The following is a 25,897-nucleotide window of genomic DNA, read 5'->3' on the forward strand; positions in this document are numbered from 1 at the left end:
GTCACATGTCCTTGCATTATAAATACGGCCATTTTTCCTCACGGAGCCATTATCTGCCTTCTGCGTCTGGGTGACAGTCACCGCTCACGCAGCTCCTGGCGCCGCTCCGGCTGTGTACGCTATACACACAGCGCTTTACAGAATAGGGACATAAGTTTATTTCAACCCTTTTCAGGGCTCATTTTCTCGGGCTCAAAGCCATAGGTGACAGTCAGGTCCATGGAAACGCTGTATACAGCTTCAGATAACAGCGTCTGTGTACCTAAGCTCAGGGAATTCCTTGCTGCATTTCACCAATTGGAGGGATAGAAAGTGAGGCTTCCTTTCCTCTACACTGACCCACAACCTGGCCACTGTACCCTCCCGCCCATTTTTGCAAAGCTATTTTAATAGCAAAGAGTGCTGTTCGTTAGTGCCATCCAAAAAGTGGCTGCTATACTCCATTAGTGTCCTACTGGTGCCAAGCATTTTCCAGAACCTCTGCATTGTACCCTGCTGCCCTTTTTTGCAAAGCTATTTTAATAGCAAAGAGTGCTGCCAGTTGTAGGGCGATGGTTGCATTGTCAGGGATAGTCAGTGTTGTTTCTTCAGCTGTCAATAAAGCTAGACCACGTCTGCAATCTACACCACCTCTCAATTTTTGCTACCACATTTTAAGTGTCCAATCTTGTCGCTAACAAAATGAGTGGCAAAATGACAGATGCTGGTGGAAAGGGGAACATGCGTGTTGGAAAAGGAAAAAAAGTTTGTGTCCGTGGGGAAGGTGGCAAAGCTACATTAACATCTGCTGAAGATAAGCCATCTTCCAGCAAAAGTAAGATGTCTACTACTTACCGTGGACAATCCGATGTGCTCCCTTTTCTACGGAACAAAACAACTGGAACAAAGGTAGATGATGCACAAAAAAAGCACATGCTTGAATGGATCTCAAGTGCTCCAACAAGTGCCCTCTCCTCCACCTCAACTTCTAAATCCAAAAAACAACAGTCCTCTGAGTTGTCATCACAATCGCACTTGCTATCTCCCAGCTCTCAAGTCTCCACCCGCCCTGCAGAGTATGTTGTAACAGAGATGGCTGAGTCTGCAGAGCTGTTCAGTCACACTATAGGCTGGGAATCAGAGGTCTGCTCCCAAGCTACAGTAAGTACAGACCAGTTAATGGTCTACAGTGATGCCCAGAAGCTTTGTGACTCAGATTCAGGCCCTGATGACCAAGTTTCTTAGCATAAGGTAGACCCTCATTCACAAACTGTAACACCTGTTGGTGGAGACAAGGAGGAGCATACTGATGACGATAAGACACAGATACCAGATTGTGATGACAACCTAAATATTCGGTCAGGGCAGGAAGAGGCTAGGTCTGAGGGCGAGGGGAGTGCAAACACAACGCTTGATGATGAAGTTCTAGATCCCACCTACTGTCAACCCACAGTCAGGCACTCGAGGTCAACAGAGGCGGTGGAGGAGGATGCAACTGACGACGAAGTTACCTTGCGCCTTCCTGGACAGAGGAGGAGTACTGGTAGCACATCTACAACTGCATCCTCAGCCACCACTCTGCCTCTGAGCACCAGTCGGGGTGGCTCAGCAGGTCACATGTCCTCTAAGCCTTGCCTAGCCTGGTCCTTTTTTGACCTTGCAAAGGATCGCCCAAATCATGTGATCTGTAAAATTTGTCTGGAATCTGTAAGTAGAGGCAAAAACCTCAGCAGTTTGATAACTTCTTCCATGAATCGTCACATGAATAGCTATCATAAGTCCCAGTGGGAAGCTCACTGTGCTGCAATGCGGCCTAGCGTAGCGGGCCAACCACCGCCTGCCCCTTCCAGTGCATCCGCGCGCTCTTCATCCTCTAGGACTGTGGGGACAGCTGGCACATCTGTTCTTCCACGCAGACCTTCCACCTCTTTAACCACAACAAGCAGTTTGCTTGGCAGGTCGTCAGTTGGTTTGGAAAGGGAAACAAGTGCGGGTGTACAGCTCTCTCAGACATCAATAGCACCAACTTTGGATAAAGGCAACATCATGTCTCCACCTGCACTTTCCTCACAAACCTGCATTTTTCCAGGGACACACTACTCACCACCATCTCCACACAGCAGCCAGATCTCTGTCCCTCAGATGTGGACAAATAAAAGGTCCTTTCCTCCGACCCACGACAAAGCTAAAAGGTTGACTTTATCCCTCTGTAAGCTCTTGGCTACCAAAATGCTGCCTTTCCGCCTGGTGGACACACAGGATTTTCGAGATCTTATGTCTGTCGCTGTGCCCCAGTAGCAGATGCCCAGTCTCCACTACTTCTCTAAGAAAGGTGTGCCCGCGCTACACCAGCATGTCGCACACAACATCACCGCTTCCATGAGAAACTCTGTGTGTGAACGGGTGCATTTCACCACCGATACTTGGACCAGTAAGCATGGACAGGGACGTTACATGTCGCTGACTGGGCACTGGGTAACTATGGTGATAGATAAAGAAGGGTCTGCTGAACAAGTCTTGCCGTCCCCACGACTTGTGCATCAATCCTCTTTCTGTCTTAGTTCCTCCAACGCTTCTGCCTCCTCAACCTCGTCTGGGTCCTCCACCGCCGTCCCAACCCTGCCTGGCCAGGCCACCAGCGTTGTAACTGCGCACAAGGAATCACGCACACCTCATTACTATGCTGGCAGCAGAGCACAACGGCATCAGGCGGTCTTTAGCTTGAAATGTCTTGGAAATAAGAGTCACACAGCGGCTGAGTTGTGGGCAGCTCTGGAGACCAAGTTTGGTAAATGGTTGTCTCCAGTCAACCTGCAGTCAGGTAAGGCCGTGTGCGACAATGCTGCAAACTTGAGTGCGGCCCTTCGCCTGGGCAAGGTGACACACATGCCTTGTATGGTTCACGTGTTGAACCTTGTTGTCCAGCAATTTTTAACACACTATCCCGGCCTAGATGGCCTTCTGCATAGGGCACGATAACTGTCTGCTCACTTCCGCCGTTCAAGCGCTGCAGCTCAGCGACTTGCATCGCTCCAGAAGTCTTTTGGGCTGCCGGTTCATCGCCTGAAATGCGATGTGCCGACACGCTGGAATTCTGACTGTGGCAGCACCGCCGAGCACTGGTGCAATACGTCATGACGTATAGCCTGGGCCGAGATGCAGAGGTGGGGCAGATCACCCTGATGGAGTGGTCTCAGATGAATGACCTATGCACCCTTCTGCAAAGTTTCGACATGGCGACGAATATGTTTAGCACTGACAATGCCATTATCAGCATGACAATTCCAGTCATTTACATGCTGGAGCACACGCTAAACACTATTCGGAGTCAGAGGGTGGGACAACAGGAAGGGGATGAAGTACAGGAGGATTCATATGCACGAGGGATACCAACATCTACAAGGTCCAGACGTTCATCATCACCAAGGCGGCAGGCATGAGACGGTGGGGGAGAGGGATCAACAAGGGCACATGGTAGCAGGCAAAATGTGGAGGAAGGTGCAGGAGAACATGAAGAAATGGAGGACGAACTATCCATGGACATGGAAGACTCAGCAGATGAGGGAGACCTTGGTCAAATTTCATTTGAAAGAGGTTGGGGGGAGATGTCAGAGGAAGAAAGCACGGTTAGCACCTCTATGCCACAAACACAGCGCGGTCTTGGTCCACATGGATGCGCAAGACACATGAGCGCCTTCTTGCTGCACTACCTACAACATGACCCTCGGATTGTCAAAATTAGAAGTGATGATGACTACTGGCTTGCCACACTATTAGATCCCCGGTACAAGTCCAAATTTTGTGAAATAATTTCAGCCATAGAAAGGGACGCACGTATGCAGGAGTATCAGCAGAAGCTGTTACTTGATCTTAGCTCGGCTTTTCCACCAAACCCCCATGGTGCATGGAGTGTATCTCCCAGTTGTAACTTGACAAACATGGGATTGACTCATCATCAACAGTCTACCCGTACCAGTAGCACTGTATCTGGTGCTGGTAACAGCAATTTTATTGAATCGCTTCATAATTTTTTTAGACCATCCTTTGCAAGGCTAGAAGAGACAAGAAGTCTGACATATAGTCAACGGCTGGAGAGGATGATACAGGAGTATCTCCAAATGAACATCGATGCCATGACTTTTCAACTGAAGCCTTGCTCATTTTGGGCTTCAAATCTTGAAAAATGGCCTGAGCTCTCCACTTACGCCTTGGAGATCTTGTCGTGTCCAGCTGCCAGCGTTGTCTCAGAACGTGTCTTCAGTGCTGCTGGGTGTGTGCTGACAGATAAGCGCACGCGTCTGTCCAGTGACAATGTGGACAGACTGACGTTCATCAAGATGAACAAGTCATGGATCCGCCAGGACTTTACTACCCCTGTGTCATCCTGGGGAGAGTAAAGGCTTGTGGATTTGGAATGTGCTTGATGCAAATCAAAACATCCTGTTTGCAACTAGGGCACAAGTGCTGCCACTGATGGGGTGTCTGTGTGGCCCAATTTTTGGAAAAAAGGGAGACTCCGCTTAAATTCCTTAACAAAACTATCTCCATAAGCGTTTCAGAGAATTTTACAGTACATCCTACAAGCCTCATAATCGCAAACCGCGTGCAACCACACCAGCCCAGAACCTTAACGTCCACTATCTTAACCTCCAAGATCCTCTGAGACCGGCCACCTGGACAGCTGCTGCGACAATCACTTTGCATAACCAAAGAATTTCTGCACAAACTGTCAGAAACCGTCTCATCTGCTGCTCATTGTCCTCATCAATGTCTCCACATGACTACAGTTCGTCATTGTAACCGACTTGAGTAGGCAAATGCTCACATTGCAACATGACGTTGCACGTCGGAGAGGTATTCTCTTTATGACCGAATCACATTTTCACTGTACAGGGCAGATGGCAGACTGCGTATGTGGCATTGTATAGGAGAGCAGTTGGCTAATGTCATTGTGAATTGAGTGGACCACGGTGGCAGCGTCGGACTGGCTACTGGAGGAATGTCCAGTAATAATGCCAGGCCTGAATTCAGGTACCTGCATTGCACTCCGTTGCTCTCACCTGAGCTCCAGACTGCAGCCGAGACTGTACCGCGAGTGCTGAGTGATTGATTCCCTGGCGCTTGCGGTTCAGTTCACGACAGCTGCAGACAGGCCGGGGTGATCTCTGGAGTTCAGGTGAGAGCACCGGAGATCACCCCGGGCTGTCTGCAGCTGACATGAACTAAACCACCAGCGCCGGGGAATCAATCACTCGGTGCTCGCGGTACAGTCTCAGCTGCACACCGGAGCTCAGGTGAAAGCTCCGGAGTGCAATGCAGGTACCTGGAATCCAGGCCTGGCATTACTGGAGATTCCTCCGGTAGCCAGTCCGACGCTGCATGGTGGTGGTGGGGTTATGGTATGGGAAGGCGTATGTTATGGATAACAAACACAGATGCATTTTATTGATATCATTTTGATTGCATAGAGATACCATAATGAGATCCTGAGGCCCATTATTATGCTATTCATCAACGACCATCACTTCATTTTGCAGCATTATAATTCACAGACCCATGTTGCAAGGATCTGAGAACAATCCCTGGAAGCTGAAAATATCCCAGTTCTTGCATGGCCAGCAGTCTCACCAGACATGTCACCCATTTTGTAAAGCTCTGGATCTGTGTATACAACAGGGTGTTACAGTTCCTGACAATATCCAGCAACTTTGCACCGCCATTGAAAAGGAGCAGGCCAACATTCCACAGGCCACAATCAACAACCTGATCAACTCTATGCAAAGGAGATGTGTTACATTGTGTGAGGCAAATGGGGGTCACACCAGATACTAACAGGTTTTCTAACTCCCCAGGACCCACTCAATACCGTAAAACTGCCCATTTTAGAGTGCTCTTTTATTGTAACAAGTGTAAGGCACACCTGTGCAATACGAATGCTGTCTGATCAGAATCTTGATGTAACACACCTGTGCAATATGAATGCTGTCTGATCAGAATCTTGATGTAACACACCTGTGCAATATGAATGCTGTCTGATCAGAATCTTGATGTAACACACCTATGCAATATGAATGCTGTCTGATCAGAATCTTGATATAACACACCTGTGAGGTGGATGGATTATCTCCACAAAAGAGAAGTGATCACTAACAGATTTAGGCTAGCGCCACACATCCGTGCCGCCGGCACGTGTTTGTCATTTTTTACACGTACCGGCGGCACGGAGACACGTACAGCAATGCTACCCTATGGTAGCAGGCACACACACGTAAAACCACACGGAACGTGTGTCCGTGTGCGTTTGTACGTGTGTGCGATTTTCAAAGCGCTAACATGTCCGTTTTTTCACCGGCAGCACGGGTGTCACGCGGCCCGCACCCGTACCACACGGGTGTAGTGTGGATGCGGTCCCGTGTGACACGCGCCGGAGAAAACACACATGTCATTGAAAAAAACCCAAAACATTAACTCACCTTCTCCAGCCCTCCTGTCTCTGCCGCTGCTGCCTCTTGCTGCCGACCGCCGCTCATTATTCTCATTGAATATTCACTTCACTGCCTGGCAGCAGCAGCAGCGGGGAGATGGGAGGGCTGGAGACCGAGGATCAGCACCACGGACAGCAGCGCGGACATCAGGAAGGACCAGGTGAGTATAATAATTACCGGTTCTACGTGTTCTATCGCGGATAGCACACGTAGAACACACGTGTCACGCACGTACCAGAGACACGTACTTACCTGCACGCAACACGCAGGGAAAATACGTGTCTCTCGGCACGTGCGTGAATTTCACGTGAGTGTGGCAGAAGCCTTATATAAATTCGAGTTTGCTCATCTCTAATCGCAGATTCAAGTTTTGTAAGGGTATTAATTAAAAATGTAGAAAATATGAAAAAAATTCACAAAAAATAAAGAAATCTAAAAGTTTAATTATGCACCTTGTAACAAAAAGAATCAAAACGTAAAAAAATAAAATAAAACAAAAATGACATATTGATGCTTGTGAAATTGTCTGAACTAGTGAAATATAAAAATATTAATTTCACACTGTGAATATCAAATTGGAAAAAAATGTGGGAAACCTGAATAGTTACTTTTAGTCCTTTTACTTCCCCTGTTCCCCCTAAAAAAAAAAGCTATAGAAATGCTCAAAATGCTATATGTACCTCAAAATAGTATCAATAAAAACGTCAGCTGGAGTACCAAAATATAAGCTATTGCATGGGTTTATCGGTGGAAAAATTAATAAAGTTATGGGTCTCCGAAAACTAATGTTTATTTTAAGAATTTTTTAATCACTAAAATATAAAAAAACCCTTGTTTGGTATTTTCATAAGCAGATTGATTTGGAGAATCGTAATGCATAATGAAAGCCATAAAAACAATACCCAAAGCAAAACTTCAGAATTGGGTATCTCTTTTACACTTTCCTCGCACTAGGATTTTTTTTCGAAATTTTTCACTACATTATATGGCAAAATTAATGGTGTCATTCCAAACTACATCTCATCTCCCCCCCCCAAAAAAAAAAAATATATGGCTTTGATGAGGGAAAAATAAAAAAAAAAAAGTTAAAACACTTGGAAAAAATAAAAAATAAAAAGGAACAATAGCCTCATCCTTAGGCCTCCTTCACACGTCCGTGTAAATCACGCGCGTTTTTCACGGAGATGTCAAAGGTGCGTATATTCCTCTGTGTGCCATTTTTATGGCAAATGTGTGTTCTCCGTGTGTTATCCGTGATAACACACGGAGATCGGGAACTTTCTCCTCACCTATCCCTGGTGTAGCTGTCCGTGGTGCTGATCTTCGATCTACGGTTCTGCCGACTCCCCCGCTGCTGCTGCTTCTGCCCGCAGTGTAGTGAATATGCAATGAGCATAATGAGCGGGGTCGGAAGCAAATGACAGCAGCGGCAGAAACTGCAGCACTGGGGACAGGTGAGTATAGAATTTTTTTTTTTTTTACCAACGTGTGTTTTCTCCGGTTTGTGTCACATGGATTACATGCGTGCGCTCTGTGTGCAGGTGTCACGCTCCCCGGGTCCTCACCCCCGCTCCCCGGCTCACCTGCCACGCTGCCCGCTCCTCAGCCCCCGGATTCCGTCCGTCCCAGGCCCCCTGGTTCCCGATCCCGGCGCCCGACGGCTTCCCAGGACCTGGCCGGCTCTCCTGCGTCCTCCCCTCAGCCTCCTTCCCTGGCTTCTGGCACCCGGGCGGCGCGCATGCGCGTTAGGGCGCGCGCGCGGTCACTGACCCTTTCTTAAAGGGCCAGCGTCCATTAACAGGAAATGAGGTGGAACAGGTACTGGGTATAAAGGGGGTTAGTGTCCAAGGGGGCGGGGCCTGATCTTCGTGTTCCCTGAGCTAGGAGTCAGGTCTCCTGGTGTTTATGTGCCTGTACTCACCTATCTCTCTTTGTAGAGCCGTACCTGCCTCGCCATCCCGTCTGCCGTATCCTGAACCCCGCACACTGTCCGTCTGCCATCTGACAGTCCGTACCATCTCGGATCCCTGCGGTGACCCGTCATCTCGCTCCTGAGGTTCCGGACCCCGCCTGATATCATCTCGGCTTCCGAACCTGAGCTACGTCACCAGGACTACCATCTGTGACACCGTGGTCCCAGGGACTCCTCCGCTGCCTTCACTTGCACGGACTGTTCTGCTGCCCATCAGTGCTTCAGCTGCCGGACTCCCTACCACCATCTTAAGAGTTCGGTCCAGTGGATCCACCTCCTGGGTCGGCCCGACCGCCCGGCCGTGACAGTAAGATCAGGCCATGGATCCCGCTGCAGCACTAGCGGCCTTGCAAGAGGAACTCCGACGTCAGCATGAAGTCCAGACCCGCATGTTGCAATTTATGACCTCCGTGGACACCCGCCTGTACACGTTACAAGCATCAATGACGCCTGCGGCACCCAGGTCCCCAGCTATGCAAGCCATGGCTCCCGCACCAGTGGCAGCCTCTTCAGATGCTTCCCGTCTCCGTTTGGCGTCACCACCTCGTTATGCTGGAGATCCCAAGACCTGCAGGGGCTTCATAAACCAGTGTTCCCTTCATTTCACGCAGCTGCCACATCTGTTCGCCTCTGACCAAGCCAAGGTCGCCTTTATAATGTCTCATCTGGAGGGCGAGGCGCTGGCGTGGATGAACCCCTTGTGGGAGAAGGAGGACCCCATGACCAAGAACCTTCAAGAGTTCCTGCAGGCCTTTCGCAGCACCTTCGACGAGCCGGGACGCGCCTCTGCGTCTGCTTCATCCCTCCTCCGCCTACGTCAAGGAACACTGACGGTGGGTCAATATGCCATCCGTTTCCGTACTTTGGCTTCTGAACTCGGGTGGAATAATGAGGCCCTGACAGCCGCCTTCTGGGAAGGACTCTCGAGTCGCATCAAGGATGAGTTGGCGGGTCGTGACGTGCCCTCCACCCTAGATGCCCTGATTGCCCTAGCCACTCGAGTGGACATTCGTTTCCAGGAACGCTCCTGTCCTGAAAGGCCGGGAAACTCCAAAGCCTAGGGTTGGTAGGAGAGGCCACCCTAGGTGCTGGGACTCTCTCAGACCCAGTTATGTGGACGGTACAAGTGTCAACAGGAGAGACGCGCTTCACGGCTGAGGCATACCTCGACTCCGGAGCAGCAGGCAATTTTATCCAGCAGGCCACGGTGGACAAGTACCAGCTGCCTGTTACTCCACTCGATAAGCCCCTAATGATTGCCTCGGTGGATGGGAGACCCCTCTCTGATACCATCTCCTGGATCACCAAGCCGGTGGAATTGCGTATAGGTGCTCTGCACACCGAGAACATCGCTCTCTACGTCCTTCCACACATGTCCCATCAAATCCTGCTGGGACTTCCTTGGTTGCGGACACACGAACCATCAGTCAGCTGGGGTACTGGCGAAATCACTCGTTGGGGCTCTGCCTGTCATGAGAGATGTCTAAAGTCCCTACAACCAATCCGACGTCCCCCGGCTCCAGAGAACCTACCGGAACTGCCCTCGGCCTATTGGTCCTTCGCGGACGTTTTTGACAAGAAGGAGTCTGAGGTACTTCCGCCACACCGTCCCTACGATTGCGCCATCGACCTGCTCCCAGGAACAACACCACCTCGAGGACGGATATATCCGTTGTCTCCAGCGGAAACCAGGGCCATGTCCACATACATCACGGAAAGCCTGGCAAAGGGATTCATCCGGAGATCCTCCTCTCCTGCGGGAGCAGGCTTCTTCTTCGTTAAGAAGAAAGAGGGTGACCTACGCCCATGCATTGACTACCGGGGCTTGAATCAGATCACCATAAAAAACAAGTACCCCCTACCGCTCATCCCCGAATTGTTCGACCGGCTCAGAGGAGCCCGTGTGTTCACCAAACTGGATCTTCGGGGTGCCTACAACCTAGTTCGTATCCGCTCTGGGGACGAATGGAAGACCGCATTTAATACTCGCGACGGGCACTACGAATACTGCGTGATGCCCTTCGGTCTGTGTAACGCTCCTGCCGTATTCCAAGAACTGGTGAACGACATATTCCGGGACCTCCTCTACCTCTGTGTAGTAGTTTATCTGGATGACATCCTTGTCTTCTCTCCGGACCTCCAGACCCACAGAGAGAACGTAAAGCTGGTTCTACAAAGACTGAGAGAGAATCGTCTCTACGCCAAATATGAGAAGTGCGTCTTTGAGCAGTCTTCTCTCCCTTTCCTGGGATACATCATCTCGGGTACTGGGTTGCAGATGGATCCAAAGAAGGTCTCCTCCATACTCAACTGGCCTCCTCCTTCTGGACTGAAGGCAATCCAACGGTTCCTGGGATTCGCCAACTACTACCGCCAGTTTATCCCGCACTTCTCCGCCCTGACTGCCCCTCTCTCCGCTTTGACCAAAAAGGAGGCTAAACCAAAGGACTGGTCACCTGCGGCCGACGCCGCGTTTTGCTCTTTGAAGCGAGCTTTCGCCTCCTCTCCTGTACTCCACCGACCGGAGTTAAACCGCCAGTTCACCTTGGAGGTGGATGCCTCCTCCTCAGGAGCCGGAGCAGTGCTCATGCAAAAATCCTCCTCCGGGAAGATGGTGACTTGCGGTTTCTTTTCTAAGAGCTTCTCAGCACCAGAACGGAATTACACCATCGGTGACCGAGAATTATTGGCGGTCAAACTAGCTCTGGAGGAGTGGCGCTACCTCCTGGAAGGAGCAGTGTACCCCGTGACCATCTACACGGACCACAAGAACCTGGAATACCTGCGGTCCGCTCAGCGACTGAACCCGCGGCAAGCCAGGTGGTCCTTATTCTTTGCCAGGTTTGACTTCCAGCTCCACTTCCGACCCGCGGACAAGAATATACGCGCCGATGCCTTGTCTAGGTCCCTCATGTCCATGGAGCAGGAGGAAGAGACCACCCAACCTATCATCCCTCCTAGCAAGATTGTTCCGGTGGCTCCCGTCACTCTGGCCCAGATACCACCCGGGAAGACCTATGTCTCGGAGACCGACAGGCAAAAAGTGTTACACTGGGGTCATGCCTCAAAAACAGCCGGCCATGCAGGCCAGAAGAGAACATGGGGTGCGATTGTACGCCATTACTGGTGGCCATCCCTTCGCACTGACGTCGCCGCCTTTGTCTCTGCCTGCTCCTCTTGTGCCAGGAACAAGACGCCCAAACACCTGCCCTATGGCCGTCTGCTGCCTCTACCGATACCCTCAGTTCCCTGGCAACACATTGCGATGGACTTTATTACGGACTTGCCATTATCCTCTGGACACACAGTCATATGGGTCGTGGTGGACCGGTTCTCCAAAATGGCCCACTTCATCCCCATGGCTGGACTGCCCTCTGCTCAGGAACTCGCGGAAGCCTATATCCATCACATCTTCCGCTTGCATGGCTTTCCATCCCACATCGTGTCCGACAGAGGAACTCAGTTCACCTCCCGCTTCTGGAGGGCGCTCTGCAAACACCTGGGAGTAACTCTGGACTTTTCTTCCGCATACCATCCTCAGTCTAATGGCCAAGTGGAGAGGGTCAATCAAATCTTGACATCCTTCTTACGTCACTATGTCAACACCCATCACGACGACTGGTCCACGCTTCTGCCTTGGGCTGAATTCTCACATAACCACCACATCAGTGAGTCGTCCTCCAAATCTCCCTTCCATGTCGTTTACGGACTTCAGCCCTCCGTTCCATTGCCTATATCCCCTTCTTCGGATGTCCCTGCGGCTGATACTGTAGCCCGTGACTTCGCTACCATTTGGGACTCTGTCAAGGCGTCCCTTGGACGCGCTTCCCAGCGGATGAAGAAACACGCTGACAAGAGGCGTCTGGACCCTCCGTGTTTCTCTCCTGGTGACCTGGTCTGGCTTGCTTCCCAGTACATCCGATTGAAGATACCTTCCTACAAGCTGGGTCCTCGCTACATCGGGCCGTTTAAGGTCCTCGCCAAGATCAATGAGGTCTCCTACAAGCTACAGCTCCCGGCCACGATGAGGATACCCAACTCATTCCACGTCTCCCTGCTCAAGCCGGTGGTCCTTGGTCCCTTCTCCAATGCTGCCAGTCCGGCCCCTCCACCTATTGCCGATGACGACATCTATGCGGTAAGGGATATCGTGGCCATGAAGACCGTACGAGGTCGGCAGTTCTTCCTGGTGGACTGGGAGGGGTATGGTCCTGAGGATAGGTCTTGGGAGCCCAGGGAGAACGTGGGCACTCCTCTTATCCGTGCCTTCATGTCCCGGTTGCGGGGTGGGGGGCGTGGGGGGGGGGGTACTGTCACGCTCCCCGGGTCCTCACCCCCGCTCCCCGGCTCACCTGCCACGCTGCCCGCTCCTCAGCCCCCGGATTCCGTCCGTCCCAGGCCCCCTGGTTCCCGATCCCGGCGCCCGACGGCTTCCCAGGACCTGGCCGGCTCTCCTGCGTCCTCCCCTCAGCCTCCTTCCCTGGCTTCTGGCACCCGGGCGGCGCGCATGCGCGTTAGGGCGCGCGCGCGGTCACTGACCCTTTCTTAAAGGGCCAGCGTCCATTAACAGGAAATGAGGTGGAACAGGTACTGGGTATAAAGGGGGTTAGTGTCCAAGGGGGCGGGGCCTGATCTTCGTGTTCCCTGAGCTAGGAGTCAGGTCTCCTGGTGTTTATGTGCCTGTACTCACCTATCTCTCTTTGTAGAGCCGTACCTGCCTCGCCATCCCGTCTGCCGTATCCTGAACCCCGCACACTGTCCGTCTGCCATCTGACAGTCCGTACCATCTCGGATCCCTGCGGTGACCCGTCATCTCGCTCCTGAGGTTCCGGACCCCGCCTGATATCATCTCGGCTTCCGAACCTGAGCTACGTCACCAGGACTACCATCTGTGACACCGTGGTCCCAGGGACTCCTCCGCTGCCTTCACTTGCACGGACTGTTCTGCTGCCCATCAGTGCTTCAGCTGCCGGACTCCCTACCACCATCTTAAGAGTTCGGTCCAGTGGATCCACCTCCTGGGTCGGCCCGACCGCCCGGCCGTGACAGCAGGCCGTATGACACCCGTGATGCCGGTGAAAAATGTGTGGAGCACACGGGCACACGTATGCTCCACACGTACTCACGGTCCATAGCAAAACACGCACATGTGCACAGACCCATTGATTTTAATGGGTCTACGTTTGCCCGTGTCTCTGGCACGTGAGGTAACGGACCAAACACGTACCGGAGCGGAGACACGGACGAGTAAAGGGGGCCTTAAAGTGTGTGGCCGGGGCCACACGGAGCCCTACTGCGATGCTCGCATGACACTCGGATCGCAGTGGCAGCACAGCAGGAACCGAGTGTCATGCTAGTATCCATGTGACTGAGGTCCGACAGTGCGAGCGGACCTCAGCTGCGGGGGGCGGGCCAACGCTGTAGAGGGGCGGGCCGGCATGGAGGAGGGGAGGGATTTCTCTCCCTCTCTCCTCCATAGCCGGCTATTGCGATTCTCGCACTGCAGGCGCGGTACACCTGTGTACCGCGAGTGCAGTGCGATTTTTCTCTCGCCCCATTCACTTGAATGGGTGCGAGAGAAAAGAGTCTTGCATTACAGTCACAGCATGCTGCCATTGTTTTCTCGGTCAGATTAAGACTGAGAAAATAATCACTCGTGCGCTGACACACAGGCTAAAACTGGTCCGAGTGGAATACGATGTTTTATCGCACTCCACTCGCACCGATTTTCTCGCCGTGTGGCTTAGGCCTTAAAGCCATTATAATCATGGCAATCATTTTTGGAGCAAATTTTTCTTCCAAAATATATTCCTGCAAACTTTATTGTATTATTCACACTAATAATACCTCTTGTGCTCTATACTGAGGTGTAATATCATTAACAGAACCAGGCACGAGAGTATGATATCACATAATTAACATTCTTCATACTGTAGAGAAGGAATTCATTAAAAAATACCGTGAATTGTATCTTTTTTTCTTCTATTTTTTACATTTTTCTTTGAATTTAAGCCTTTGTTTCACTATCTTGGTGCAGCTTTGACTTGATAAGCCTCCATTATAAGAACACGTTGAATAGAGTCGCTATTTCAAATACATACAATGTGAAGAGAGGAGAAAACCAGTCTGGATTTATGATTCATTTATAGGACAAACATGGATAATGTGCCTGCCTAACATAGCTAATCCCATCAAATTTTAGTCGTGAAATACAATCACTATGCATAGCTGCAGCATTAACAAGCAGCGCTTACAGCAAGCTTCTACTGCAATTTTCCATGCTATTGTGTTCGGCAATTAACTATTGACAAAAATATATGTTCTTCTGGTGTACAAGCTGATAAATGTAGTAAATTAAATATAAGCTTAACTAAAAACCTTGAAAAGTAAAGAAAAGATGTTTCTAACTGGAAGCGAAAAGAAGTCTTAAAGTAAATGCATATGAATTGTGACTCACAAAGAGAAAATCTTCTTCACAGGTCAATGACGTAAATACGTTACAGGTCTTGGGATGACTCTCATTATTTCGGGAGCACTGTGTTCTATTACCATCCCATGTGTGAATATTTAGACATTCATTCGTCATGTAGGTTACTGTATTATACGAACGGCAAGTGATGAGTTGTTATTCAGTGTTGCTCGGGTGTCATGGTGATATAATGTGAGCAAGGATGGTTGACCTTAGGGAGATCAACATCCACCACTGCGGAGACACCATCACGTGTTTCTCAATGCAGTGATTCTAGAGCAATACCCCCTGGGAAATATTCAAAGCAAGAAGGCCTGCGGAGACACCATCACATGTTTCTCAACGCTGGCAGGAAACTAGCCAGGTCTTTCACCGGGAAGGAACAACCACGGGAAGGGCAGTCTCCAGTCAAGGAGACCACCTATGCCAAACATGGTATCCATCCACAGACAGCCGTTTCGGGGTATTTGCCCCTCATCAGTGTGGAGTAGGAACCTGGCTAGTGGGACATTGCCTAGTAAAAGACTATGTGAGCAAGGATGGTTGACCTTAGGGAGATCAACATCCACCACTGCGGAGACACCATCACGTGTTTCTCAACGCAGTGATTCTAGAGCAATGCCCCCTGGGAAATATTCAAAGCAAGAAGGCCTGCGGAGACACCATCACATGTTTCTCAACGCTGGCAGGAAACTAGCCAGGTCTTTCACCGGGAAGGAACAACCACGGGAAGGGCAGTCTCCAGTCAAGGAGACCACCTATGCCAAACATGGTATCCATCCACAGACAGCCGTTTCGGGGTATTTGCCCCTCATCAGTGTGGAGTAGGAATCTGGCTAGTGGGACATTGCCTAGTAAAAGACTATGTGAGCAAGGATGGTTGACCTTAGGGAGATCAACATCCACCACTGCGGAGACACCATCACGTGTTTCTCAACGCAGTGATTCTAGAGCAATACCCCCTGGGAAATATTCAAAGCAAAAAGGCCTGCGGAGACACCATCACATGTTTCTCAACGCTGGCAGGAAACTAGCCAGGTCTTTCACCGGGAAGGAACAACCACGGGAAGGGCAGTCTCCAGTCAAGGAGACCACCTATGCCAAACATGGTATCCATCCACAGACAGCCGTTTCGGGGTATTTGCCCCTCATCAGTGCGGAGTAGGAATCTGGCTAGTGGGACATTGCCTAGTAAAAGACTATGTGAGCAAGGATGGTTGACCTTAGGGAGATCAACATCCACCACTGCGGATACACCATCACGTGTTTCTCAACGCAGTGATTCTAGAGCAATGCCCCCTGGGAAATATTCAAAGCAAGAAGGCCTGCGGAGACACCATCACATGTTTCTCAACGCTGGCAGGAAACTAGCCAGGTGTTTCACCGGGAAGGAACAACCACGGGAAGGGCAGTCTCCAGTCAAGGAGACCACCTATGCCAAACATGGTATCCATCCACAGACAGCCGTTTCGGGGTATTTGCCCCTCATCAGTGTGGAGTAGGAATCTGGCTAGTGGGACATTGCCTAGTAAAATACTGATATAATGGTGATATAATGTATAATAGAAAATATAGGCTGAATTTTATAGGAAATAAATGTTAGTAGAGATGAGCAAACTCGGAATTCGGTGTTCGTAGCGAACACAGACTTTACCGAAAAAATATAGTTCGGGTTTGGAGTTCCGGTGCTTTACGTATGCTGACTACTCGGGTATGCTTGGTGCTCAGCCTAGTTGCAGTGGTTGAACGACTTGCACTGAGGGTAACAACAGCATTATTGGATGTAGTGTGCACCCCCCAAAAAGTGAAAAAAAACATCACCCCTCCACTTTCTCTTTATGGCTGGATGCAAAGAAAGGGGAGCCAGCACAATCTGAGAGTGGCATGCATCATTTTTATTCCAACCACCATGCCATGCACATCTGACTTTGGTTTGCAATATATTCCTCCTGTTGGTAGCTGTTCACATTCATCCGCCTCAACCTTTTCCACAGGCAATGCTAATTAAGCACCATACTTGGGTCTGATCCGCCTTTATTTATGGTTGCCGGTCTGGCACTGTGAAGGTCAGTTCTGATATTGTCCTGGTGTGTGTGTGGCGTCTGCTGCACATGCTGGGATTTGGGCTGCCTCTTATCTGCAGTTGCCTCTTTTTGTGACATGGGAGCGGTTATATATATGTTACAGGTATGTGTGCTTCAATATGGTTCTGATTTTAATTTATTTATCAAGGAGGCCGTATGGCACATGAAATACATCAAATAGAGTAGGACACCCCTATTGAGATTTGCCGTGACGTGGCAGGGGTAGCTCAAAGAATCGATCAATTATTTGCTAAAAATCTCATTTTGTATTATAGTACAGTTGGAATAAATATGATGCATGCCACTTTCAGATCCTGCTGGCTCCCCTTTCTCTGGATGCATGAGAGCAGAGACCAGAACTGGCAAATTAGTGACTTTTATTGGGGTTCAGGTCAAGTCCGTGTCCCAAATCGAACTTTATCTAAAATCTGGCGTAACCCGCTGAACCGAAGTTCCATGGGTGCACTCATCTCTAAATGTTAGTCATTAGAGATGACTGGACCCAAGGAAGTTTAGTTCGGCGGTTTCAACTCCTTAGGAGCACCGAGCATGGTAGTGTTCACTCATCACTAGTTGTCAAAATATGTCCATGCAGAGGAGAAATAAGCGGCACTCATCATTGCCTTGCATAAAAATCCACTTTATTGAAGGTGTGTTAAAATCATGCGGAGAGAAGACGGGTAGAGGCAGTCAGGAGGACAATGGCCGTTTCGCGCAACATACACTTTTATAGGTCTTCTACGAAACGGCCATCGTCCTCCTGAGTGCCTGCATCCGGCTTCTCTCCCGCATGACTTAAACGTACCTTCTTCAATAAAGTGGATTTTTATTCAAGGCGATGGTCATTGCCGCTTTTCTTTTCTCTGCATGGACATATGGCTGGACTTTCTTCTGACTATAAGCGTGCACCCCTTCCAGCGTTATCTAGAGTATACAAATGGATTCCTTTCTCTGCAACATCTGATTAAGTATTTTGGGTGGTGCAGGACCGCACTCTCTTTTTTTGCACTAGTTATCAACATTCTTATATAAATGTATGCTGACTCTGACACCCTTTTCCGTCACAATTGACAATCTGTCAGGAAAGTCACACTTGATCCTTGTGCTAACTAGAAGTTGGAAGAACAGATTAAGTAACAATTGCATCATTCATCATTTGCTACAAGCTACATGTTTAGAAAGATAACTTTGAAACATGATGAAAATAAAAGCAGTAAGATGTTTTACTTTGTTTTAACTCCTTAAAATGGAACTGTGTTTTTAACAAGCTTTGCATAAATCACTAAGAAAAGTGAAAACAAATCTTTGTAATATATCTTATCAAAGATATCAGCTTCCTTCCCCACTTATTAGCCGCTTCTTCCTCTCCCCTTTGCCTCTGAACTTGTCATCCAATATTAAAATCTAACTCAAATCTCCTTTGCTCAGACATGATGGTTAGCCAAGAGTGAGGAAAAGGAAGAAGTGCGAGGAGACTGGAGAGGAAACAGGCAGAGAGACACAGAAAATGCTAGTGAGCTTTCTGAGGGTATGTGCGCACGTTGCTTTTTACCTGCTTTTTACCTGCTTTTTTGCTGCTTTTTCTTCTGCGCTGTTTAATGCCAAAATGGATGTGTTCTTCTATTCAAGCAAAGTCTATGGGAATTTGGGTTTCTTGTTCACACTATGTTGTTCAAAATGCTGCCTTTTTGTGGCAGAACTTTGGTCAAAAACTCAGCTTTGCAGTGCAAAACCCAAATGGCAAAAACAATTGACATGTTGCTTCTTTGAAAAGCTGAGTTTTTGACCAAAGTTCTGCCACAAAAAGGCAGCATTTTGAACAACATAGTGTGAACAAGAAACCCAAATTCCCATAGACTTTGCTTGAATAGAAGAACACATCCATTTTGGCATTAAACAGCGCAGAAGAAAAAGCAGCAAAAAAGCAGGTAAAAAGCAGGTAAAAAGCAACGTGCGCACATACCCTAAGAAGTCTTTTACCTCAGAGCTTGATTCAGATCAAGACAATTCAGCATTGTTGTATAATTTCTTCCCTGCTGGTTTTGTTGCTTACTCATTGCAAAAAAAGGTGAAGAGTAGAAAAGCCTCTCTGTGCACTGTGCTGTGTAATGTCTTCCCCCCAGTTCGCAGTGGATTGCAAACTAGATATAGATGCAAAAGTGAATAAATCTGGCAAAAATAAAGGCAATCTGTCCTATAATGGCCACAAATATTGTTATTCCTTATGTACAGACAGGGGACAGCTTTTTCTGCAAAGCTACTTTTAATATAACGAATAGATCTACTGGATATGGCATGGGGTCATGCAATCTAGATTGATAGCCATAAGGTATGCTCTCTACATATGGTATACTAACATCCCTTATTCTGTTGACGCTTTGCATACATATATACAGTACAGACCAAAGGTTTGGACACACCTTCTCATTCAAACACTTTTCTTTATTTTCATGACTCTGAAAATTGTAGATTCACATTGAAGGCATCAAAACTATGAATTAACACACGTGGAATGAAATACTTAACAAAAAAGTGTGAAACAACTGAAAATATGTCTTATATTCTAGGTTCTTCAAAGTAGCCACCTTATGCTTTGATTATTGCTTTGCACACTCTTGGCATTCTCTTGATGAGCTTCAAGAGGTAGTCACCGGATATGGTTTTCCAACAGTTATGAAGGAGTTCCCAGAGATGCTTAGCACTTGTTGGACCTTTTGCCTTCTCTCTGCGGTCCAGCTCACCCCAAACCATCTCGATTGGGTTCAGGTCTCGTGACTGTGGAGGCTAGGTCATCTGGCGTAGCACCCCATCACTCTCCTTCTTAGTTAAATAGCCCTTAGACAGCTTAGAGTTGTGTTTGGGGTCATTGTCCTGTTGAAAAATAAATGATGGTCCAACTTCCAACTAAACGCAATCCGGATGGAATAGCATGCCGCTGCAAGATGCTGTGGTAGCCATGCTGGTTCAGTATGCCTTCAATTTTGATTAAATCCCCAACAGTGTCACCAACAAAGCACCCCCACACCATCATACCTCCTCCTCCATGCTTCACGGTGGGTACCAGACATTTAGAGTCCATATGTTCATCCTTTCTGCGTCGCACAAAGACACGACGGTTGGATCCATAGATCACAAATTTGGACTCATCAGTCCAAAGCACAGATTTCCACTGGTCTAATGTCCATTCGTTGTGTTCTTTAGCCCAAACAAGTCTCTTCTGCTTGTTGCCTGTCCTCAGCAGTGGTTTCCTAGCAGCTATTTTGCCATGAAGGCCTGCTGCACAGTCTCCTCTTAACAGTTGTTCTAGAGATGTATCTCCTGCTAGAACTCTGTCTGGCATTGACCTGGTCTCTAATCTGAGCTGCTGTTAACCTGCAATTTCTGAGGCTGGTGACTCAGATAAACTTATCCTCCGCAGCAGAGGTGACTCTTGGTCTTCCTTTCCTAGGCCGGTCCTCATGTGAGCCAGTTTCTTTGTAGCATTTGATAGTTTTTGCCACTGCACTTGGGGACACTTTCAACGTTCTCCCAATTTTTCGGACTAACTGACCTTTATTTCTTAAAGTAATGATGGGCATTCGTTTTTCTTTATTTAGCTGCTTTTTTCTTACCATAATACAAATTCTAACAGTCTATTCAGTAGGACTATCAGCTGTGTATCCACCAGACTTCTGCACAACACAACTGATAGTCCCAACCCCATTTATAAGACAAGAAATCTCACTTATTAAACCTGACAGGGCACACCTGTGAAGTGAAAACCATTTCCGGTGACTACCTCTTGAAGCTCATGAATAGAATGCAAAGAGTGTGCAAAGCAGTAATCAAAGCAAAAGGTGGCTACTTTGAAGAACCTAGAATATAAGACATATTTTCAGTTTTTTCACACTTTTTTGTTAAGTATTTAATTCCACATGTGTTAATACATAGTTTTGATGCCTTCAATGTGAATCTTCAATTTTCAGAGTCATGAAAATAAAGAAAACTCTTTGAATGAGGTGTGCCCATACTTTTGGTCTGTGCTGTATGAGGCAACCTTACTCTGGACCCTGTGCCAATATATGATACTAATTCCATTTCTTAAGTCATTATTGATATTAGATCCTGTAGTAGCATTGTTTCTATATATATGCATATTCTCAATGCCGTCACAGAAAAAAAAACAAACAGTTTTTATATTATGGTTTGTGACTTATCTGGATCATCCCATGTCATTCTTGTATGAATAACCTTGCCTTTTATATGTTTTTATATTTAAAAAAAAAATTTTGTTTGGGAATTTGTTCCACTTTATCCCTGGGTGACATATCCTGGAGATCTATTCATTATATTCTATGTGTTTTCCCTACTACTTCTAGTGAATCACTTTATATTACGGATTTGCTTTATAAAAGTTACTTTTAAGTATGTTTCTTCTAGACTTGGGAATGCTTTGTTTTTTCCTTCCCTTGTTAACTTATTAAAGAAACGTCTTGTTTTTACTTTTGCATGTAGGGGTTAATACAGTGAATTCAGCAATATGTCTCTACTCAAGCTGTGTGTTGTTATTTATCACCAGGACATTATCACTGCCAGGACTAGATGGCACTCACTTGCTAGTCAAACGATGCCTCCTCTTGTGATAAGCATCTCACTGTCTATAGACTTTGTACATGGACAGCCTGGTGTCGGCAGGGTTAACTTTCTGAACTCTGCTTCATACCGCTTCTAAGAATTCTGATTGTGTTACAACTGCCGCACCCAGTAAACTAAGGGGTACTTTGCACACTGCAACATCGCTAGCATCGGCTAGCGATGCCGAGCGCGATAGTACCCGCCCCTGCCGTACATACGATATCGTGTGATAGCTGCTGTAGTGAACATTATCGCTATGGCAGCTTCACACGCACTTACCTGCCCTGCGACATCGCTCTGGCCGGCAACCCGCCTCCTTCCTAAGGGGGCGTGTCGTGCGGCATCACAGCGACGTCACACGGCAGGCGGCCAATAGAAGCAGAGGGGCGGAGATGAGCGGGACGTAAACATCCCGCCCACCTCCTTCCTTCCGCATTGGTGGTGGAGGCAGGTAAGGAGCTGTTCCTCGCTCCTGCGGCTTTACACACAGCGATGTGTGCTGCCGCAGGAACGAGGAACAACATCGTATCTCCTATTGGTGCGACATTATGAAAATGCCCGACGCTACACAGATCACCGATTTATGACGCTTTTGCGATCGTTTATTGGTGCATCTAGGCTTTACATGTTGCGACGTTGTTACCGGCACTGGATGTGCGTCACTTTCGATTTGACCCCGACGATATCGCAGTAGCTATGTCGCAACATGCAAAATACCCCTAAGTGATACTGTACAACATTGGATTTAGGGTCTCTACATTATGCTGCTCTCAGATGAGGTAGAATAAACCTGGTGACAGATTCCCTCTTAAGTTCTCAACAAACTCTAAAAACAGTTTTGTCTAATATTACTCCACCTCTTGATTCCATTAAACTATATTGGTGCAGTTTGGCATATTTCAAGTCAAGCTCTTTTTTCAGATACTCCTTCTCCTCCCTACAACATCAAACACCTTTTCAGGTGAGCAACAAATAGTATTTCAATCACATAAAAAATGTGTAAACTAAATACAGGAATTTTCACAAAAAGGCACCAAAATGTAATGCATTTTCTAAATCAACATAGTAAATGTGAGCCCAATATACCTAATAATGAGTTATGGCATCCAATTAAAGCCTATGGGGCTAATTCAACTAAGCTTTTGTTCCAGAAAACTGGAGGAAAAAACAATTTTTGCGCATTGTGTAGTTGCTCACAAATTTTACAACTTTTTATGGAGTAGATTTAGGGAATAGCCGGGGATGGGGTGAGTTTATGCCCGTCATCAAGTGGTGGTAGAGAAAGGTTAACACCTTAGAATGGAAACATTGCCACTGCTATTATGGGCTAATAAATATTTTTGGATGAATTAAACACAATGTTTGAAATCATTTGTGATATTTTTCAGGGTGCTTTTTCTAGCCCCCAAAATTCAACTCTTAAAAGACACTACACAGCATAGTGGCCACACATCGATGTAAAGCTCATAAAGAAGGCTTTTCTCAAATACCTTGTGTAGTACATTCTGCCTCTGAGCAGTGCTATTGCGGTCCACTCATCCCCATCATGTGACCCTCGGGCTCCGTGACTTCTAACATCTGGTGATGCCAATCTGGTGACTTCCATTTGACTAGACATCGCCGAGGTGGGAGCCAATTTCCCTGAGTGACTGGGCTGTAGGAAGCATTTCACTGCTTTTCACAGCCCAGCGTCTCGTGCGATCTCTTTGCTACAGAGCACCACATGCAGGAGAGACGATGACGAGCGGTGAAACTTCACCCACAGCTCAGTTAATCAGGGAGACTGGAGCCCACTTCGGTGATGTCAGGTCAACTGGAAGTTAACCTGACATCACCGAATCTAAGAGGTCAATGGGCCCGGGAGTCGCGTGATGGGGATGAGTGGACCACAATAACGCCAATCAGAGGCACAACTGACTACACAAGGTATTTGAGAAAAGCCTTCTTTAAGAGCTTAAAATCGATGTGTGGCCACTGTGCTGTGTAGTGGACCACACCTTTAAATATTAAAAAGTATATATTGACGGCATTGTATATTTTCCTGTTTTTATATTGTGGTCAGTGGGCCTCTTTTAGGTGTTTATTTGGAAGGGTTAATTCGATTGGTTTAATGTTAGTACTAGTTCAATTCAGACAGACTGCAGTTTATTAGATAAAGAACCAGTAATGGATGGACACTCACTACACCACAGGCCACCATAGATCATTTGCCCCCTTTTTTATCTTGTACTTTTCACTGATGGATATTGTGCCAAATTCAACAAAACTGAGCATTCATGAAATTTGTGAAAAGTCAAAAATTGTTTAAATTTTTTTTTTTTTCAACTCATTTTGTAACTTTTAGAGCAAAGAGTTACATATTTTTCAAAATGTTGCTAAAATCTCTTGAAAAATTCATGGGATGCATAAAATCACTCATTGATGACAAGTTTGATGAAGCAGGCAAAAACATCTGGAGACATGAAAGCCAACCCAGTGATGAAGTAAAAACAAAACAGGGGAACAAATATAAAATGGTATATAAAAAAAAAGCAAATGTAAAGATAAATTTGGAACAAAAAAAGACTAAAAACATCAAAAGCTTGATAGAAAACAAGTGCAAATGCAAAAATGAATTGGTCAGAACATTCCTAACTAATAGAAACACTTGGAGCCTCAGGTCTGTCTGGAGGGGATATAAAAGTTAGGGTTAGACAATAAACATGAATCAAGATAAAAACTGCATGATACAGGAGGAAGACTACCCATCATCAATCTCTAGACCTGCTGTATTGACGGAGGCCTTCCCATATATGAAACCTGTGTATAATACATGTTTACTGTTATTGTCTTGTATGTTGTTGTTGATTATTATTTTTTGACATGTTGCATGCTTTTTATGTATTTTTCCTTTTGTATTATTTCATTTAGCCATAGGGTATGAATCCTCTTATTCTTGAATCTTTGAATCCATTCTAAAACATTTTTCATAGGCTTGTTAATGCAAATATGTACAAAATGGGAAGGACTAAAACTGTATTTACAAAATATTATATTGGAAAAATGTTTCAAATTCATGGCTTTATCTACAAGAAATACCATGTAAGTAATACAGTCCTTATGCAGCCTTCACAAATGCATTTTTAAAGCACCACTCCAGCGATATTTTTGGTTAATTTTTCCCCACTGGAGTGGCCCTTTAAATGTAAGACCCCTGCCCCCTGTCATATATTCACCTTACAGCAGATTCATAATTTTTTTATTTGATCTTGTGTCCGTAACTTCTGACTTTTAGGAAGTCAGAAGGTATATCACAAACTCTCAATGGAAATCTATGAGAGCATAAACGAGGCTCTCATAAAGTTGTATTGAGTTATGACGTCCAGTGTGCTACATGAAACACTGGTCCTGCCAGCAAGACAGAAATCACGGGAGACCAATGCGGGAAAAAGATCAAGATACCAAAGGCTGTGCATAGGCATTGACAGGGTGCTTACATTTTTTTTTCCATGAGCTGAACTCAAAGACCTGAGACTTTTTCTATGTACAAAAGGCCATTTTCTCGCAAATATTCTTCATAATTTCGTCTACATCTGTGCCAGTGAGTGGTTCTTTTCTGTGGAGATAATCCATCAACCTCTCAGGTGGGGCATATCAAGAGGCTGATTAAAGAGCATGATTGTTGCACATGTGTGCCTTAAGGCCCTGTCACACACAGAGATAAATCTGTGGCAGATCTGTGGCAGATCTGTGGTTGCAGTAAAATAGTGGACAATCAGTGCCAGGTTTGTGGAACAATATGTCCATGATTTCACTGCAACCACAGATCTGCCAAAGATTTATCTCTGTGTATGACGGGGCCTTTAGGCTGGCCACAATAAAAGGATTCTCTAAAATGTGCAATGTACAGTATTAGTGGACCCAGGGGGTGGGGCAAAAAACCCATCAGTATATGGTGTGACCACCATTTGCCTCACGCAGTGTAACATATCTCCTTCGCATAGAGGTGATCAGGTTGTTGATTATGTCCTGTGGAATGTTGTCCACTCCTCTTCAATGGCTGAAAAGTTGTTGGATATTAGCAAGATCTTGAAGGCACAGTCGTATACGCTTATCCAGATCACCCCAAACATGTTCAGTGGGTGACATGTCTGGTGAGTACACTAGTCATGCAACTAATTAACTAATTTTCTTTTCATGTCCCCTCCACTAGGTGGTTGCCTAACCCTTCCAATGCCCATTACTTCAAATGCTGAAACATCTCCCCATGTGCTGAAATACAATATTTGGAGATAGCTGAACTTTTGGTGTTATT

At 47.1% G+C, this 25,897-nt stretch overlaps 1 protein-coding gene across 1 annotated transcript in view; it reads right to left on the reverse strand.

Annotated features, from left to right (window-relative positions):
* Window positions 1-25,897, reverse strand: part of GABRB2 (gamma-aminobutyric acid type A receptor subunit beta2) — a 559,541-nt gene that overhangs the window by 112,759 nt on the left and 420,885 nt on the right. The gene's annotated exons all lie outside the window — the stretch shown is intronic.

Source organism: Anomaloglossus baeobatrachus, chromosome 4 (assembly GCF_048569485.1).
Source record: "Anomaloglossus baeobatrachus isolate aAnoBae1 chromosome 4, aAnoBae1.hap1, whole genome shotgun sequence".
In the NCBI taxonomy this organism is placed as follows: domain Eukaryota; kingdom Metazoa; phylum Chordata; class Amphibia; order Anura; family Aromobatidae; genus Anomaloglossus; species Anomaloglossus baeobatrachus.